We start from the raw sequence: 18,490 nt of genomic DNA on the forward strand, positions 1-18,490 counted from the left end.
GCCACGTTCTTCCACCGAAAGATCGCAGATATACATGACAGCTTCGGACCCCAGACTCAGCCTCAAGGCACTGAACTAATGACCACCACCACCACCCTCAGCACCTGGACCCCATCAGCACTGAAGACACCACCAACATCATGAACTCCATTTACTCCGGCTCCCCCTCCTACCCATGCCCCCATCATATCTTCAACAAAGCCAACACCATCATCGCACCCCATCTCCGAAGGTCATAAACATCTCCGGAACGTCTGCCGCCTTCCCAGAGAGCTGGAAGCACACAGAAATCAACGCTCTTCTGAAAAAACCCACAGCGGACCCCAAAGACCTCAAGAACTTCCGCCCCCATCTCTCTTCTTCCCTTCCCGGCTAAAGTCATCGAGAAGAACGTCAATAAACAGCTGACTGCTTTCCTCGAGGCAAACCACTCGCTCGACCCGTCCCAGTCTCGAGCCAACCACAGCACAAAGACGGCCCTCATCGCAGCCACCGACGACATCAGGATCCTGATGGACAACTGAGAAACAACTGCCCTCATCCTCTTGGACCTCTCGGCAGCCTTTGATGCCACCGCACCCTAATAACCCGCCTCTTCAACACTGGGATCCAAGGAAAAGCCCTGGACTGGATCCTCTCCGACAGAACCCAGAGAGTCCGCCTCCCTCCCTTCCGCTCAGCGGCCACCGAGATAATCTACGGCGTACCCAAAGGCTCCTCGCTCAGCCCAACACTCTTCAATATCTACATGAGTCCCCTCATCACACACAAACACATCAACATCATCTCCTACGCCGACGACACCCAGCTGATACTCTCCCTCACCAAAGACCCAGCCACCGCCAAAACCAACTTCCAGGAAGGAATGAAAGACGTCGCAGAATGGATGAAGCTCAGTCGCCTGAAGCTGAACTCAGATAAGACGGAGGTCCTCATCCTCAGACAATCCCCATCCGCCTGAAAAGATTCCTGGTGGCCCATAGCACTGGGCTCCGCGCCGACACCCTCGGACAACGCACGCAACCTGGGATTCATCCATGACTCCTCCCTCACGATGACCAAGCAAGTCAACGCTGTCTCGTCCTCTTGCTTCAACACCCTGCGCATGCTCCGGAAAATTTTCAGATGGATCCCCACCGAAACCAGAAAGTCCGTCACTCAGGCCCTCGTCACCAGCCGACTAGACTACGGAAACGCCGTATACGCAGGAACCACCGCCATACTGCAGAAACGACTTCTACCCATACAGAACGCCTCCACACGACTCATCCTCGACATCCCTCGCCACAGCCACATATCCGTCCACCTGAGAAACCTGCACTGGCTCCCTGTCAGCAAGAGGATCACGTTCAGGCTCCTCACCCACACACACAAAGCGCTCCATGACATGGGCCCCGAATACCTCAAACAACTGCCTCTCGTTCTACACTCCCACCCGCTAACTCCGCTCCGCGAGCCTCGCCTTCGCCACCGTCCCACGGATTCGCAGTACCACCACCGGAAGAAGATCGTTCTCCTACCTGGCAGCCAAAACATGGAACTCCCTCCCCTCACACCTACGACTGACCCAGGACCATCTAACCTTCAGGAAACACCTCAAGACCTGGCTGTTCGAGCAGTAGCAGCACCCCCGCTCCCTTCAGCGCCTTGAGACCCTCACGGGTGAGAAGCGCGCTCTATAAATGGTTTGATTGATGGATTAACAAAACTACTTTGTATGCTGATATACTCTTTGTTAAAGAGCAGAATGCTGTCACTCACAGTGAAGCCAGCCGATCGAGAGAGAGAATTTTAATAAACGGAAAAGGTCATGGTAAACGGCAGACCTTCTTTGGGGTCAAATTAATATAGAAAGTCTCAATAGTACAGCCATGGTATAAATCCTTGCATTAAGTTAAGATATATGGCTTTCGTGTATTCACAAGAATTTACAGAAATAGGCCAAGAAATAGTACTCCTAGAAAATATTTGTGAACTGCATTTTAGCATGAGCAAATATGCATGTGTTTGCAAGTACACTTTTCCTTCAACCATTTTTTTCCCCAACTCCGAAAGAAGGTTTACGCCTGCTATTGTCAGGAGTACATGTCTAAACTATCTCAGTATGGGAAAGGATTAGAGAAGAGTTGGTGAAAACCCTTAAAATATGCAGGTTAGTAGGTATGTACAGATTCAAAAGGGCATCCTAACCCTGGAACTATTGCTTACCACCACCTTCAGCCCCAGAATGTATATCTGCGGAAAAGTGGCAAAGTTAGGGAAACACTAGTATTCAAACCCTAACATGGTATGAGCCCTGGCATAATCAGAGAGGCTACATCACAGAACTCATAGAATGAGATTGTTGCCATAATTTGATGCCGCATTACATGGCACAAAAGGGACAAATGGATTTGTGAGACAACCTCCCCATGGACAAGTAGATATTCTATTACATTCCACACCCCTGGTACACCATTGCACTCTACTCTACGTCACTCTACTCTATTCTGCACCACTTCACTCTACTCAGCACCACTCCATGTCTCTCTACACTGCACCACTCTACTATACTCTACTACACTTTGCTCTGCACCACACTGCGCCACTTCCATCTACTCTGCACCACTCACCACTACTGTGCTCTGTACCACTCTACTCTACACCACACTACACCGATTTACTAAACTCTACACCACTCTATTCTATGCCATTGCACTCCACGCCAACGCACTACACTGTAAACCACTCTGCTACTCCACTCCACGCCCCGCCACTGTATGCAGCTCTATGCCACTCTACCTAGTGCCACTCTACTTAGTACCACTTCACTCTACACCACGGTACTCTATGTCACTGCACCACATGACTGTAGGCTACTCTACTCCATGAATGTTTGGACGGAGGCGGCAGAGCGGTCCTGATTTTGTTGGACCTCTCTGCCGCGTTCGACACGGTCCCCCATCAGCTCCTTCTCGCCAGGCTGTCTGCTATAGGCATTGGGGGGCTGGCACTGGCTTGGCTGGCGTCGTTTTTGTCTAACAGGACGCAGCAGGTATGGATGCCACCCTATGCATCGGAGCATAAGCCACTCGCCACAGGTGTTCCTCAGGGATCTACACTTAGTCCCTTATTGTTCAATGTGTATATAACCCCCCTGATTTATTTGGCGGAGCAGTTGGGGGCTAAGATAATTGCCTACGCCGACGATACACAGCTCTTGTTTACCTGGCCATAACTTAGATACGGGGGCAGTCCAGCTATGTCTATCCTCGGTTTTTCGTTGGCTGGCCTTAGCCCAGCTAATATGTAACGAGGATAAGTCCGAAGTCCTCTTCTATGGCACGTTCCCCATTAACTTCAGGAACACGTTATGGCCTTCAGACACAGAGTCCTAAGCTGATGGGTGGCCCTGCCAAAAACCTGGGTGTTTGGTTTGGGGAGAATTTGAAATTCGAAGACCACATCAAAAAACTGTCTGGCACCTGCTTCGCCATTTTGAAAGCATGGGAAGCCAAAGAGTCAGTAGCACAGAGTGCAAAATACTCATGTATTACTGTTGTTGGGTGTGGGGGTCCTTAACCTGTGAGAGTTAATCCTCGAGAGGGGCAGCTGGACACTGATGGGGGAAGCAGCGCTGCTGAAACATGATCCGATATTACAGCCTCCCTCAGATAAGAAAAAACACAGACACCCAAGAACAAGGAGCAAGCAAGATGTCCCTCATGAACATATTAACCACCTTCTTTGATAGACACAGGCAAATCCCTCTCACATTACCAAGAGTAGGCATTGCACCCAAACAGTATTAAATACAGCGACTAAGCCCATGTTCTCACACATACAGTACCACTTTTCCACAATTGAGAGCAGTTATAACCCAGCAGACACCACTAAGTAATGACACGCCTCTGCTGCCCCTACGAAAGTTAGAGAGAAAGACAAGAAAAGAGTTGCTGCGACACCCAATGAGCCCGACCCTCCACCGCAACACACACGGGCCCTAGGGTGTTTGTGAGTCCTGCTCACAGCCCCTGGCAAGAGTGGTTTGTAGGCTGCGATAAGTTTGGAAAAAATAATATTTTCAGACACAATCCCATATGGGAAAGCCAGAATGGGGGTGGGGGGGCAGAGGAGAGTCGGGGGGGGGGCACAGGGAGTAAGGAATGGACAGTAGGCACGAAAGGGCATAGAAAGCAAGGCGGGTGGCTGCAGGAAGCTGTTTTTGGCTTTTGCTGCCGGTGTTAGGGCAAACACAAATCAGTAAAACGGAAAGCTACTGTTAATTTGAAAGCCTAAAGGTATGGGCTAGTATGGAATAAATCCCTCAATGAAACAATATAAACAAGCATTTACAATGCAATGGTCTCGGCATTATTAAAGGTAGAGCTATTGGCATTGCTCATGACATTTTTTTAGAATCATAAATAAATGGCATTGTCATTTACAATGCCAATAGCTTAATCGTTAAATAAATGGCGTTGTCATTTACAATGCCAATAGCTTAATAGCTCGCAAATGCATGACCTATTGCATTTACACCCACACAGAGCCACACACACAAAGCCACCCACACAGAGCCACAGACAGACACACAGTCACACACACACAGAGCCACACACACACACCCACCCAGAGCCACACACCCACCCAGAGCCACACACCCACCCAGAGCCACACACAACACCCAGAGCCACACACAACACCCAGAGCCACACACAACACCCAGAGCCACACACAACACCCAGAGCCACACACAACACCCGGAGCCACACACAACACCCGGAGCCACACACAACACCCGGAGCCACACACAACACCCGGAGCCACACACAACACCCAGAGCCACCCACAACACCCAGAGCCACCCAGAGCCACACACAACACCCAGAGCCACCCACAACACCCAGAGCCACCCAGAGCCACACACAACACCCAGAGCCACACACAACACCCAGAGCCACACACACACAGGAGAGCAAGCACAGTGAAAGGGCAGGGAAGCAAGCACAGCGAGGGGGCAGGGAAGCAAGCACATCGAGGGGGCAGGGGAGCAAGCACAGCCAGGGGAGCAAGCACAGCGAGGGTGCAGGGAAGCAAGCACAGCGAGGGGGCAGGGGAACCAGGGGGCAGGGGAGCAAGCACAGCCAGGGGACAGGGGAGCAAGCACAGCAATGTGGCAGGGGAGCAAGCGCAGCCAGGGGGCAGGGGAGCAAGCACAGCCAGGGGGCAGGGGAGCAAGCACAGCCAGGGGGCAGGGGAGCAAGCACAGCCAGGGGGCAGGGGAGCAAGCACAGCCAGGGGGCAGGGAATATGCACCATATGCAAGATTACCAGCAGTGATCACCTCATTGCATCAGGCCCGGTTTCCAGCATTAATGTAAAACATGCTTTGTCAAATTGTAATGCCTCTACATGGCCAATACAGAAAACAAATAGTTGCAATGCCCCTGGCACCAAGTTAATATTAGTAATAAATCTCCACAACACCAGCTTATAATTTCTGAAAATACATACATTTTTCTATCAAATACACCCTTTTCAATTTTGGTATCTATATCTTTATTCAACCAAGCGAAGGCTTCTCGTTTACCAGGCTGGGCTGTAGACAGGGGACCTACTTATGGGTAGCTGGAGGACTGCCAAGTCTAAGTAACAATAAATCTCCGGACTTCCGGTCTTGGCCTACGGTTAAGCCTACGGTCCCGAGACCTAAAAATTACACTTCTAGCACGGTACCTGGGTTTGGGAGAACTATGGCCTCAAAACCTAAATGTATGCATCGAACTTTTGCACACCTACACGCCTCACTCCAGCCCCGACCCCGGGCCTCATATAATACACTGAACCACCAACACGAGAAAGCATGCTCGATTCCTAGAGCGTGCTTGTATCTGCCCAAAGATTCCCGCAATCCTGAGCACCCATCCATTTCCCAGAAACCAGTTCAACGTTCATGTAGGCTAGGCTAGGGTAGGTTAGCTCGAGGTACACGGCGAAGACTGCTTGTGCAAGTCCCAGGACCTAGTGCGCGTGGCCGAGGAAGAACCAAGACTTGTTTATAGAGGAGGGGGCTCTTCTCGATTGCTCCTGTGTTGGGGAAGGGACGGGCACGAATGAAGAAAAAAAAAGTTAACAAGCGCCATGCACGCATTGCACGCCGTGAGCGTGCACATCACTGTGGCCTGCAACTCGCGCCCATGTTGTAGAGGGAGCCCTAGCGCCAGAGAGGAAGTGCGGGGGCCCAGGTGAAGTTCGGCCGATTAGCAGTGCGGGGCTCCCATGACTGAGGAGAGAGCCCCGCATCGTGCTGCAAGAAGAATACAGGAGCAGGAGTTCTCCGGAAGCCAGCCGTCTTTCAGGAAGATTCCCCCCCCTACCGCACACCGGGTGAGTGGGGGCTTCTCCATTTGTTCAGTGGTTGAGCACGATGGGGAAAGTTTTTTTTAAAGTACGATGGGGAAAGTTTATTTAAAAGCACCTTTTGAAGGCCAGAATGTTAGTCTGAGCGCGCGTGTGCATAACAAACAAATTTCTTTCAACACACTGACATTATCGGAAGTTCTTAGGTGAAACTCTTAACTGTGTTAAAAAAATACCTTTGGGACTTGTTTGGGGACTTTGAATATGATATTTTCCTATGCTTGTATCCTCTCGGCTCGAACACAGTTCTTGGTGCCAGGCTAGATAGACCCTTGTTAATGTGTCGGCTCGCCCACCTTTAGCACACACTGCACTGCCCCCCCGAAGGCCCGTACGTCGCAAGCCCCCCTCACCACCTGCATCTGTACAGTCTCACCTTAATGTCCATGTCTGCATCTTGACTGCGAGACCGGGGCCTAGGGCTGCCGCTGCAGGCCTGCAGTGCTCTGGTCCTGGGGCTGACAGAGGAAGAAGCGAGGGGGTGGGGGCACCGGCCGCTTCGTGTTGGACTCGAAACCAGAGTCTGTCGACGCGTTTCCTTTACCACATCCTTGAGTTACTCACTTGGCAGCGCGGGCTGAGGGCCTGGCCTACCCCGAGCGATGCCTGAGTGTAAACACTGCGCACGCTGGCGGGGGGCAGAGGCATGGGCGACACGGAGGGCGCAGCCGGAGACAGAGCACAGGCCAGAGTGGAGGAATATTAGAGCCTAGAAAGCAGGGGGCCTAAACCGAGCAGGGCCTGGGGGAGACACTGCTCAGCCTGGCAAGAGGTAGAGGCCCGCGGCGCGAAGCTGAGAGGGGCGGCTGGTGCGTGTGCGCGCGTTCAAAATGCAAGCGCGTCGCGTACACAGACCACAATCTGCTCGTGCACTGACCTGTACCACTTGGGAGGCAAGACAATCACAATAGATCTCGCTGGCGACAGCGCTTTCGCGCTGCAACGCCAGGCGAGACCTAAAAAGGAAGACCGCTAATTCCAACAAATAAAAACTGACACAGCAGAGTGCATACAACCTTGACTGTAGGCTGAAAGCGCAAATTTACAGGGTGAAGCAGCTGCTACGTGCTGAGTTACACCAATATAATTTCACATGGGCAGAAGGTGTCCGAAAACAAGTTTAAAATGGAGTACAATATTACATTGGAGCAGAGAACATTAACCCGGCCCATTACACAAAGCTAGAAGGAAAAGTCTCCTGCTCAAATAATTCAGTCCGCGCTGATTTCATGGGAAATGGTGTTCAACTTGCAGGATGACACAATTTACCTGAAAGGCTAAGAAACGGACACCCTCTCACCGGATACTTCTGGTGTGTATCGCCCAAAGCGTCAAATCACAAAGAAGGCTACTGATTATCAAGAAGTCCAAGCCGAAAATGCGTTATATATAGACCAACTGTATTGTAGGGTAAGTATATACGAAAGAAAAACAGATCAAAGGCACGAAGGAGGCAAAAACATTGGCCTTGCACAGCACTAACAGGACCAACCAGAACTCAAGTGGCAAGTTTTAGAAAACTCCCACCCAACTATCAACTATCAACATTCAAACAAACAACTACATTGTGCAAATCACAGTTTGCAGGTAAAAACAGAAGCTTTCACAGCAAAAAAAAAAAACAGTAACTATTCTATTGTCCCAGTATGACCCCAACACAACATCCAAGCGCATACGCCTAGATCAGACCCTGGAACACAAGGTCTGCTTCAGTTCGAACACTTATATGTAATAAAATAAAAACAAGCATTTGCAAAGCAATTATTTTTGCATGTGTGAAAGTTGGAGCTCTTGGCAATTTAAATGACAATGTTCTTAACTTTAGTTTTTCTGTATGTAGTGATGATATTTGCATAGCACTATTGCCATTCGTATGATCGTGCAGGGCTGGAGAACCAGAAAATGGGGGATAGATTATGGGTTGGGGGGGGGGATATGTAACAACATCCTTGAACAAGCATTAGAAATGCAATAGGTCTCGGATTTATTTGAGTTAGAGCTAATGGCATTGTAAATGGTAATGTCTTTTAGCCATGTGTTATGGAGTGTATGCAGCACTCACTCTGCTGCACTCACTCTGCTGCACTCACTCTGCTGCACTCACTCTGCTGCACTCACTCTGCTGCACTCACTCTGCTGCACTCACTCTGCTGCACTCACTCACACTCTGCAGCACCAGAAGAGGCTTGGACGCGCTGACTGAAACCGCTCATTATCCTAAAAAATATTGAAGGCATTAGACGAAGAAAAATAGGCACATTCGCGAGTTCCTCTTAAAGATATTTTAATGTTTTGAATATTGACCAGCCTGGTGTGGTGTGCCGAAGTCTATTTTCGCAATGACATATTTAAACAGTGAGGCGTGGTCGGCAGATTAAAGTTTCTATCAAACTTTGAGCCAGCAAACAATTGTGCCTGTTCACGGAGCAAGGACCAGGTTTAACGCTGGAAGACCCGGACAGGATTGCAGGACTGGAGCGAGGTGTCCTATTGTTTATGTGGCTGTAATGTGGCAGCAGCCTGAGCGGGATGGGTCAGGTGTCTGTCTCTGCGCTTTCGTGTCAATGCACCGTAGTCTGTAGGAGTGATTCGTGATAGACGCATTCTAGGAGTATATAACTATTTTTAACAGTACCGTTTGTGGTATATGTGTTGCTAATTTCTAGCCGTGGGCATTGATATGTGAATTTGCCGCATAAATCCAGTCTCCATTATTGCAAGGAAATGCACATTATATGGCATAAGGCGGCACATTGTGCCAATCTAATCTCGCTTTGTTGTCTTTGGAACAACGAGTAGTTTTGTCTGGGCATAAGTTTCAGCTCATTGCTATGCATTCGGCTCACAATTTTGCCAATTGGCTACTAAAAGGTGAACAGTTAACCTTTGAAGTGGCATCTCGAGTTTTAGTAACTGTTGAATCTATTGAGCTAGAAACTGTGTCTGTCAAATGATAATTGTACAGCAGAATGTGGCAAAGCCATAATTATGCTGAAAACGCCGCATTAATATTACCGCATAATTACTACAACCCTGGTAATTGCTGCTGGTAGCAAATGGAGTCTGTTTCTCAAAGGTGTGCCTGTTTTCTTAAACGGCCAAATGCCCCCGGTCTCCTTTTAGTAAATGTGCAACTAATGTGTAGCGCCCAATGTCGGCCTTTTGCAGTATGTAAGCGCTAACAGTTTTGCCAGATAAAGGAACTAGGTGCAGAAAATAAAGAGATTTTGTCCAGGATCACATAATATATTCTGTGGGGGCGGTGCTCTTTTAGTCCCGTCTAATATGTTAATATTATTTGTAATAAAAAAAAAATGTTATGTGCGACTTTACCTGTCCGGGTTTCAAGATGTTGATTCTGTGTAGCGCTCAATTCCTACGCCGCTTCTAAGCACGGTGGTTAACGGGTGTTATTACTACCCAGTGTCTTAGTACTCAGTTTGTCGACCTTTGAAGGCTGAAAGGGTTAGTTGTCCCCTGCAGGGTTTGACCCCGTGCGCTGCAACACCAGCTGTCACCAGTGAACCCTTAAGGGGCGTTAACAGATGGGCAGATTCCCCACAAAGGGCATCTGCTTTTAAGTAATTTAGCCGTCAGATCACACGCCTGGGGAAGTAGCAGTCCTTTGGGGGGCGGCACTTGTACTTTCTGCTGGTCTCTTGGGGCGCTGCGCGTCAATCTAATGTGAACCCAAGACAGGCTGAAAAATACGATTTGAAACGGCGACGCACTGTATTTGAGCGCGCCTTTTTTTTGCACTTCACAGCGTTGGGGCTAATGTGTTCACAGCCTGTGTTTTTTGCAAAGTTCGGTCTTGGCCTCAATTACGAAACCAAAAAAACAAATATAGCTTGGAGTTGCAGTTCGGTTTACCTTACCTGAACTTTGAAATAAGAGTTGCGTGTGGAAGCCCAGTCTGAACTGGAACAGTTTAGATCAGCAAGGGGTGTGTTCCATCATGGTGAGGATCCGAGTTTGTGATCCGGATGAGTGAGGCTGATGAAGCCCTTTCCCGGCCTGGCATGCAGCAGCTGCGCGCTGAGCGCTGCTGAATGGTGAACGCGCCCGGCCATCTGGATTCACTTACGGAGGCACCCTGACAGCTCCTAATTATAATTAATGTACTTCTTTGCGCGAGCACGAACGAAAAATGCCCAAGATGGCGGAACAAAACTACATTTACCCTATCACTTCAAGCCTATTAAAACGACAACACAACGAAGACGAATCACTGGCCAGATGACAGAACACGCTAAGGAATGTGTGGAATTTGTCTCGCCAAAGCCCTAGGAGATACTTTTTTTCTCTTCTTTAACATTAGGATCTCGAAACTCCTCCCACTTACGTGGGCGGAGGCCTCGCCCTAAAAAGCAAACACTCATATGGAATGCAAGATTAAGTAAAGTAGGAGAAGTAAACAGTAGAGAGGTGGGCGGTGTGAGAGGAGTGTGGTGGTGGTGGCGGGGGCTCATCATATTCAGAAGGAGGTCACTACACCATGGTTAGGAAGATAAATCCATGCGATCGGTTGGGTTTATTGCGAGTGGACCACAGACGATTAGAGCAGCAAACTTAAATGTTTTCCACTGAACGATTCAGCCAGGTATTGCAGTACCTCCAGGAATGGTGCACTTCCCACACCCGGAGAAAACAATGTTAAAAGAAAAATGAGAAAATAAAAGTAGCACTCCACTGGCAAACTCTGTAAAGTGGCTCTAAGGTGCATGGTTGTGAATAAACCCTGGCTGTGCATAAAACCAATCTGCCCACTTTGTGACCACTCAGTCTTGCTCTATTTACTTTTCCTTGTTATTTTTAACCTTTTTTGCCTCTCTGTCCGAGGCAGCACTTTGGAATAGAAAAATGTCAGAAAAAGACGACATTTGCAGCGGAAGTGTTTCTTTTTTGGATCTATTTCACAGGGGAACAAATAACGGTAAGGAGAGGAAAGAGAGGGCAGAGCCGTTTGTTGAGGTCATTGTTTTCAGCAAGTGAGGAGGAACGAGTCAGAAACAGAAGGAGAGTGAATAAAAGGAATAGGAACAAAAGGGGGCGGGGGGTCAGTTGCCAGCAGCAGAGCAGGAGATGTGAACTCTGTTGGGAGGTGGGAGATGAGTATGGCGAGGGTGGGTTGATCATATTCAGAAGGGGGCCCATACATCGTGGTGAGGCAGATAAATCCATGTGATTGCACATGCACTAAAGACGAACCGAGGAGCAAACTAATGCTGTCAGCTAAGCACGGATTTGCGTTACCGTCCAAAACATGGAGTTTAGCGCCATGAAACGGACGCTGCGCTGTTACACAAGCAGACGTATGCAAAAGGGTGCACAGGAAGGAACACAAAAAAAGTATAAGACCACATGTAGCAGGAGCAGTCGGCAGGGAAGGTCCAAAACACCAAAAGGCGGTACTAATGAAGCATATCCACCAAACAATAGCAGGCGTTTAGTGAGGGGACTGACAGGAGCCAATAGAAAAGATTGGAGGTGCTTCAAGCACATATTCTGGATAGGGCATGCCTTGCAGAGCATGCGCTGCCTAGGCTCGACCGAAAAACACTCTAAACTGCCTGTACCTTTTGACGACATCTGCAAAATACGAGAAATTCTCCATTCCCTCATTCTCCAACTTCTAGCAGACAGGTCTGTCAGACCGAACCAGGACCAAAGCTACTCCACTCTTTCTAATCAGTCTTCCATTGATACTCATCAATGTCCTTACTGTTCTTTGAAAGATACCCAAGGACCTCGTGGTACATCAAGTGCTTAATACACTTTGCGGGCTAAACTCATCCTCCGCACACCAGGGACTCCTCATCTGTGTAGTGTCTGCAATATTTTCAATACACCATTTCAATCACTTGCGTGCCCCATGTTACAAATATTTCCCCTGCTCATAGTGTCCCATCTAATAATGCCCACCATAGTGACCTTGCTAATCTCTCAAGGAGCACAAGCTGGACATATTGTGAATTACAGAGTCGTGGTTATATAATCACTCTGAAACAATCCTCGACTCACTTGTAACAGCTTGCTGCAACATTCGTGAAAACAAGTAAACAAACCAGAAGGTGGCACAGCAATCATCAAATAGGCTGCCTTACTTTGTATACGCATGCCATCAAAGACCTCTACCGCATTTCATTTTGTACATATTTCAATATCAAAACATCATATATGTATACCTGGTTGTACTACTGAATATTGAGCCTAAAGAATATCGTGAACAAAACATCGAGGGACAAAATATAGAGAGGTAAGCGCATACATGGAAGTATAGATTTACTATCCCTAAATCCACATCTACGTACCTTGAAGAGATTGATCAATAGAAAATCTGAAGCGGACGCCACTTTCAATATTTTGTCCTCAATATTTACATGCGTTGATATTCTCGATCCGATAGTCGGGGCGCACACCCTTGTATCTCGCATATGAGCCTCCTAAACTAAAGACAGATTAAACAGGTAATTATATATACACCCCTCGGCAATAGGTTGTCAAGCAAAAACATTTGTTTAAGAGATTTCAATATACACTGGGGCAACAAAACCTTTGTCAATATCAACAACCTATCCAGGCGCAGTCGACAGTGACTTTTTAAGAACCCTTCCCACATTGAAAGGTTGTATTCTAGAACTCATGCGCACTAAGTCCTCCACCTTCCTCGCCCTACCAAGTGGATTAATCAGACCACTTACCCATCCCTTTACAAATCATTCAGCCGCACCCGGGGTACTTCACACAGGTCTTTAAAAGACCATTCACATGTTAATTAAGGTTTGTTGTATTTCACCTCTAGGCGCCCCTGCATCTCCACTCTGGCAATCACTGGAATCCCCCAGCCCCCACACAGCAGAGTCTCAGAGTCTGGGCTGCTGCAACCGGCAGCGTTTGCTGACACTATTTACTTTTTTTTTTTTTAAACACAGGTACGATGTCTGCATGGTTTGCGGGCCGCCAAGGATGGTTAGCTGGGCCACCGCGGGCCTTACTATGAGCACCCGTGACACAGAGGAAGTGCTGCAAAAGTAGGTAGGGTCACCCCTGAAACCGTTAGCCCATTAGTTAGGGACTGGTCAGGAGATTCACCGCCCGACTGTTTGGCACTGGGCATCAGTGTGGCATACCCGATACTCTTTTTCAGAATACTCGTGGACCTGTGGAGAATCAGAAGGACTGCTCTACTATCCTGAACGACTGGACCTCTTACTGGCAGCGCAGCGCCCCCGGGAGTGCAGTGGTCTGTAGTGCAGCGCCCCCTGGCAGTGCAGTGGTCTGCAGTGCAGCGCCCCCTGGCAGTGCAGTGGTCTGCAGTGCAGCGCCCCCTGGCAGTGCAGTGGTCTGCAGTGCAGCGCCCCTGGAGTGCAGCGTCCCCTGGTAGTGCAGTGGTCTGCAGTGCAGCGTCCCCTGGTAGTGCAGTGGTCTGCAGTGCAGCGCCCCCTGGCAGTGCAGTGGTCTGCAGTGCAGCGCCCCCTGGCAGTGCAGTGGTCTGCAGTGCAGCGCCCCCTGGCAGTGCAGTGAGCGGCAGTGCAGCACCCCTGGAGTGCAGCGCCCCCTGGCAGTGCAGTGGTCTGCAGTGCAGCGCCCCTGGAGTGCAGCGTCCCCTGGTAGTGCAGTGGTCTGCAGTGCAGCGCCACTGGAGTGCAGCGTCCCCTGGTAGTGCAGTGGTCTGCAGTGCAGCGCCCCCTGGCAGTGCAGTGGTCTGCAGTGCAGCGCCACTGGAGTGCAGCGTCCCCTGGTAGTGCAGTGGTCTGCAGTGCAGCGCCCCCTGGCAGTGCAGTGGTCTGCAGTGCAGCGCCCCCTGGCAGTGCAGTGGTCTGCAGTGCAGCGCCCCCTGGTAGTGCAGTGGTCTGCAGTGCAGCGCCCCCTGGCAGTGCAGTGGTCTGCAGTGCAGCGCCCCCTGGCAGTGCAGTGGTCTGCAGTGCAGCGCCCCCTGGCAGTGCAGTGAGCGGCAGTGCAGCACCCCTGGAGTGCAGCGCCCCCTGGCAGTGCAGTGGTCTGCAGTGCAGCGCCCCTGGAGTGCAGCGTCCCCTGGTAGTGCAGTGGTCTGCAGTGCAGCGCCACTGGAGTGCAGCGTCCCCTGGTAGTGCAGTGGTCTGCAGTGCAGCGCCCCCTGGCAGTGCAGTGGTCTGCAGTGCAGCGCCACTGGAGTGCAGCGTCCCCTGGTAGTGCAGTGGTCTGCAGTGCAGCGCCCCCTGGCAGTGCAGTGGTCTGCAGTGCAGCGCCCCCTGGCAGTGCAGTGGTCTGCAGTGCAGCGCCCCCTGGTAGTGCAGTGGTCTGCAGTGCAGCGCCCCCTGGCAGTGCAGTGGTCTGCAGTGCAGCGCCCCCTGGCAGTGCAGTGAGCGGCAGTGCAGCACCCCTGGCAGTGCAGTGGTCTGCAGTGCAGCGCCCCCTGGCAGTGCAGTGGTCTGCAGTGCAGCGCCCCCTGGCAGTGCAGTGGTCTGCAGTGCAGCGCCCCCTGGTAGTGCAGTGGTCTGCAGTGCAGCGCCCCCTGGCAGTGCAGTGGTCTGCAGTGCAGCGCCCCCTGGCAGTGCAGTGAGCGGCAGTGCAGCACCCCTGGCAGTGCAGTGGTCTGCAGTGCAGCGCCCCCTGGCAGTGCAGTGGTCTGCAGTGCAGCGCCACTGGAGTGCAGCGTCCCCTGGTAGTGCAGTGGTCTGCAGTGCAGCGCCCCCTGGCAGTGCAGTGGTCTGCAGTGCAGCGCCCCCTGGCAGTGCAGTGGTCTGCAGTTCAGCGCCCCCTGGTAGTGCAGTGGTCTGCAGTGCAGCGCCCCCTGGCAGTGCAGTGGTCTGCAGTGCAGCGCCCCCTGGCAGTGCAGTGAGCGGCAGTGCAGCACCCCTGGCAGTGCAGTGGTCTGCAGTGCAGCGCCCCCTGGCAGTGCAGTGGTCTGCAGTGCAGCGCCCCCTGGCAGTGCAGTGGTCTGCAGTGCAGCGCCACTGGAGTGCAGCGTCCCCTGGTAGTGCAGTGGTCTGCAGTGCAGCGCCACTGGAGTGCAGCGTCCCCTGGTAGTGCAGTGGTCTGCAGTGCAGCGCCCCCTGGCAGTGCAGTGACCAGCAGTGCAGCGCCCCCTGGAGTGCAGTGGTCTGCAGTGCAGCGCCCCCTGGCAGTGCAGTGGTCTGCAGTGCAGCGCCCCCTGGCAGTGCAGTGGTCTGCAGTGCAGCGCCACTGGAGTGCAGCGTCCCCTGGTAGTGCAGTGGTCTGCAGTGCAGCGCCACTGGAGTGCAGCGTCCCCTGGTAGTGCAGTGGTCTGCAGTGCAGCGCCCCCTGGCAGTGCAGTGACCAGCAGTGCAGCGCCCCCTGGCAGTGCAGTGGTCTGCAGTGCAGCGCCCCCTGGCAGTGCAGTGGTCTGCAGTGCAGCGCCCCCTGGTAGTGCAGTGGTCTGCAGTGCAGCGCCCCCTGGCAGTGCAGTGGTCTGCAGTGCAGCGCCCCCTGGCAGTGCAGTGGTCTGCAGTGCAGCGCCCCCTGGCAGTGCAGTGAGCGGCAGTGCAGCACCCCTGGAGTGCAGCGCCCCCTGGCAGTGCAGTGGTCTGCAGTGCAGCGCCCCTGGAGTGCAGCGTCCCCTGGTAGTGCAGTGGTCTGCAGTGCAGCGCCACTGGAGTGCAGCGTCCCCTGGTAGTGCAGTGGTCTGCAGTGCAGCGCCCCCTGGCAGTGCAGTGGTCTGCAGTGCAGCGCCACTGGAGTGCAGCGTCCCCTGGTAGTGCAGTGGTCTGCAGTGCAGCGCCCCCTGGCAGTGCAGTGGTCTGCAGTGCAGCGCCCCCTGGCAGTGCAGTGGTCTGCAGTGCAGCGCCCCCTGGTAGTGCAGTGGTCTGCAGTGCAGCGCCCCCTGGCAGTGCAGTGGTCTGCAGTGCAGCGCCCCCTGGCAGTGCAGTGAGCGGCAGTGCAGCACCCCTGGCAGTGCAGTGGTCTGCAGTGCAGCGCCCCCTGGCAGTGCAGTGGTCTGCAGTGCAGCGCCCCCTGGCAGTGCAGTGGTCTGCAGTGCAGCGCCCCCTGGTAGTGCAGTGGTCTGCAGTGCAGCGCCCCCTGGCAGTGCAGTGGTCTGCAGTGCAGCGCCCCCTGGCAGTGCAGTGAGCGGCAGTGCAGCACCCCTGGCAGTGCAGTGGTCTGCAGTGCAGCGCCCCCTGGCAGTGCAGTGGTCTGCAGTGCAGCGCCACTGGAGTGCAGCGTCCCCTGGTAGTGCAGTGGTCTGCAGTGCAGCGCCCCCTGGCAGTGCAGTGGTCTGCAGTGCAGCGCCCCCTGGCAGTGCAGTGGTCTGCAGTTCAGCGCCCCCTGGTAGTGCAGTGGTCTGCAGTGCAGCGCCCCCTGGCAGTGCAGTGGTCTGCAGTGCAGCGCCCCCTGGCAGTGCAGTGAGCGGCAGTGCAGCACCCCTGGCAGTGCAGTGGTCTGCAGTGCAGCGCCCCCTGGCAGTGCAGTGGTCTGCAGTGCAGCGCCCCCTGGCAGTGCAGTGGTCTGCAGTGCAGCGCCACTGGAGTGCAGCGTCCCCTGGTAGTGCAGTGGTCTGCAGTGCAGCGCCACTGGAGTGCAGCGTCCCCTGGTAGTGCAGTGGTCTGCAGTGCAGCGCCCCCTGGCAGTGCAGTGACCAGCAGTGCAGCGCCCCCTGGAGTGCAGTGGTCTGCAGTGCAGCGCCCCCTGGCAGTGCAGTGGTCTGCAGTGCAGCGCCCCCTGGCAGTGCAGTGGTCTGCAGTGCAGCGCCACTGGAGTGCAGCGTCCCCTGGTAGTGCAGTGGTCTGCAGTGCAGCGCCACTGGAGTGCAGCGTCCCCTGGTAGTGCAGTGGTCTGCAGTGCAGCGCCCCCTGGCAGTGCAGTGACCAGCAGTGCAGCGCCCCCTGGAGTGCAGTGGTCTGCAGTGCAGCGCCCCCTGGCAGTGCAGTGACCAGCAGTGCAGCGCCCCCTGGAGTGCAGTGGTCTGCAGTGCAGCGCCACTGGAGTGCAGCGTCCCCTGGTAGTGCAGTGGTCTGCAGTGCAGCGCCACTGGAGTGCAGCGTCCCCTGGTAGTGCAGTGGTCTGCAGTGCAGCGCCCCCTGGCAGTGCAGTGACCAGCAGTGCAGCGCCCCCTGGAGTGCAGTGGTCTGCAGTGCAGCGCCCCCTGGCAGTGCAGTGACCAGCAGTGCAGCGCCCCCTGGAGTGCAGTGGTCTGCAGTGCAGCGTGCACAGCCCCCCCAGGGCCGGAGTGAGGTCCCGGGCCCGCCCCTCCCTCCCGCCTCGCGTCCCCCTCTCTCCTCCCGGCCCCGGGGGCTCTCGGTCCTCACCGCTCTCGGGGCTGCGGCGTCGCTCGGACTCTCCTCCTCCCGGGGCCGAGGTCTGGCGCAGCCGGTGAGACGACGGGGAAGCCGGAAGTGATGTCACCACTACCGCCAGTGTTCTATTATGGTGACATCACTTCCGTATTAAGGTCTAGAACGGCAGACACTGCGCAGGCGGAAGTGGTGACCACTTCCGGGTCAGGTCAGGCAGCGCCGGTGTCCGTGGTTTCAATCTCCCCAAAGCGTCTCCTTCCGCTCCGTCTGTCCCTCGCACTCTCCGCGGTCTGGAGATTCTTTTTTTTTTTTTGTAATTTTATTTTTTTTTTATTTTTTTTATTTTTAATTAATTTTCCGAGATATAACTCCGCCCTGACGTGGGAGCCGGAAATCGCGTCCACGCATGCGCACTGAAGGGCTCTGCTGCGGCACCAGTGTTGCGCTTGCGCAGTTTCCAGGTCGCCTGCTCTGATGCGCATGCGCAGTGTTTGGATGCGCCGTGCGCATGCGCTCTTCCTGCGGGGCCAGCTGTAAACAAATGCATGTCCTTATAAATTGTGGAAATAAACCAGGAATAAGAAGGCTTGAAAGAATAAGGACTTTATTCTTAGCAGGTTTACAGCAAAGCGCTGGAGCACGTCTGAATGATGAAAGGTCCAACTGCTGAATGACTGATTCAGCAGCTGGCTTGCAATTAGAAACAAGCACCACGAGCGAGGCATCTTTGAAGGAAAACATTCATCGAAAGATGTCATTAACACACAAACCATAAACATAAAAGAAATACTAATATTAATAAATAATACAATTTACATGTACTTCACACCAGCCTGGGCGGGAGGAGCTGA

The 18,490-nt window shown here is 52.9% G+C and overlaps 1 protein-coding gene across 1 annotated transcript in view; it reads right to left on the reverse strand.

Moving 5' to 3' along the window:
• LOC144757082 (uncharacterized) overlaps nucleotides 1–17,726 on the reverse strand; it is a 167,960-nt gene extending 150,234 nt beyond the window's left edge. The window contains exons 1-2 of the mRNA XM_078646356.1: nucleotides 17,652–17,726; nucleotides 12,717–12,853 (exon numbers count right to left, since the gene is read on the reverse strand). The gene's annotated coding sequence lies outside the window, so the exon portion shown is untranslated. The remainder of the gene's footprint in view (nucleotides 1–12,716; nucleotides 12,854–17,651) is intronic.
• Nucleotides 17,727–18,490: the final 764 nt, after the last annotated feature.

Source organism: Lissotriton helveticus, chromosome 1_1 (genome assembly GCF_964261635.1).
Source record: "Lissotriton helveticus chromosome 1_1, aLisHel1.1, whole genome shotgun sequence".
NCBI classification, from domain to species: Eukaryota; Metazoa; Chordata; class Amphibia; order Caudata; family Salamandridae; genus Lissotriton; species Lissotriton helveticus.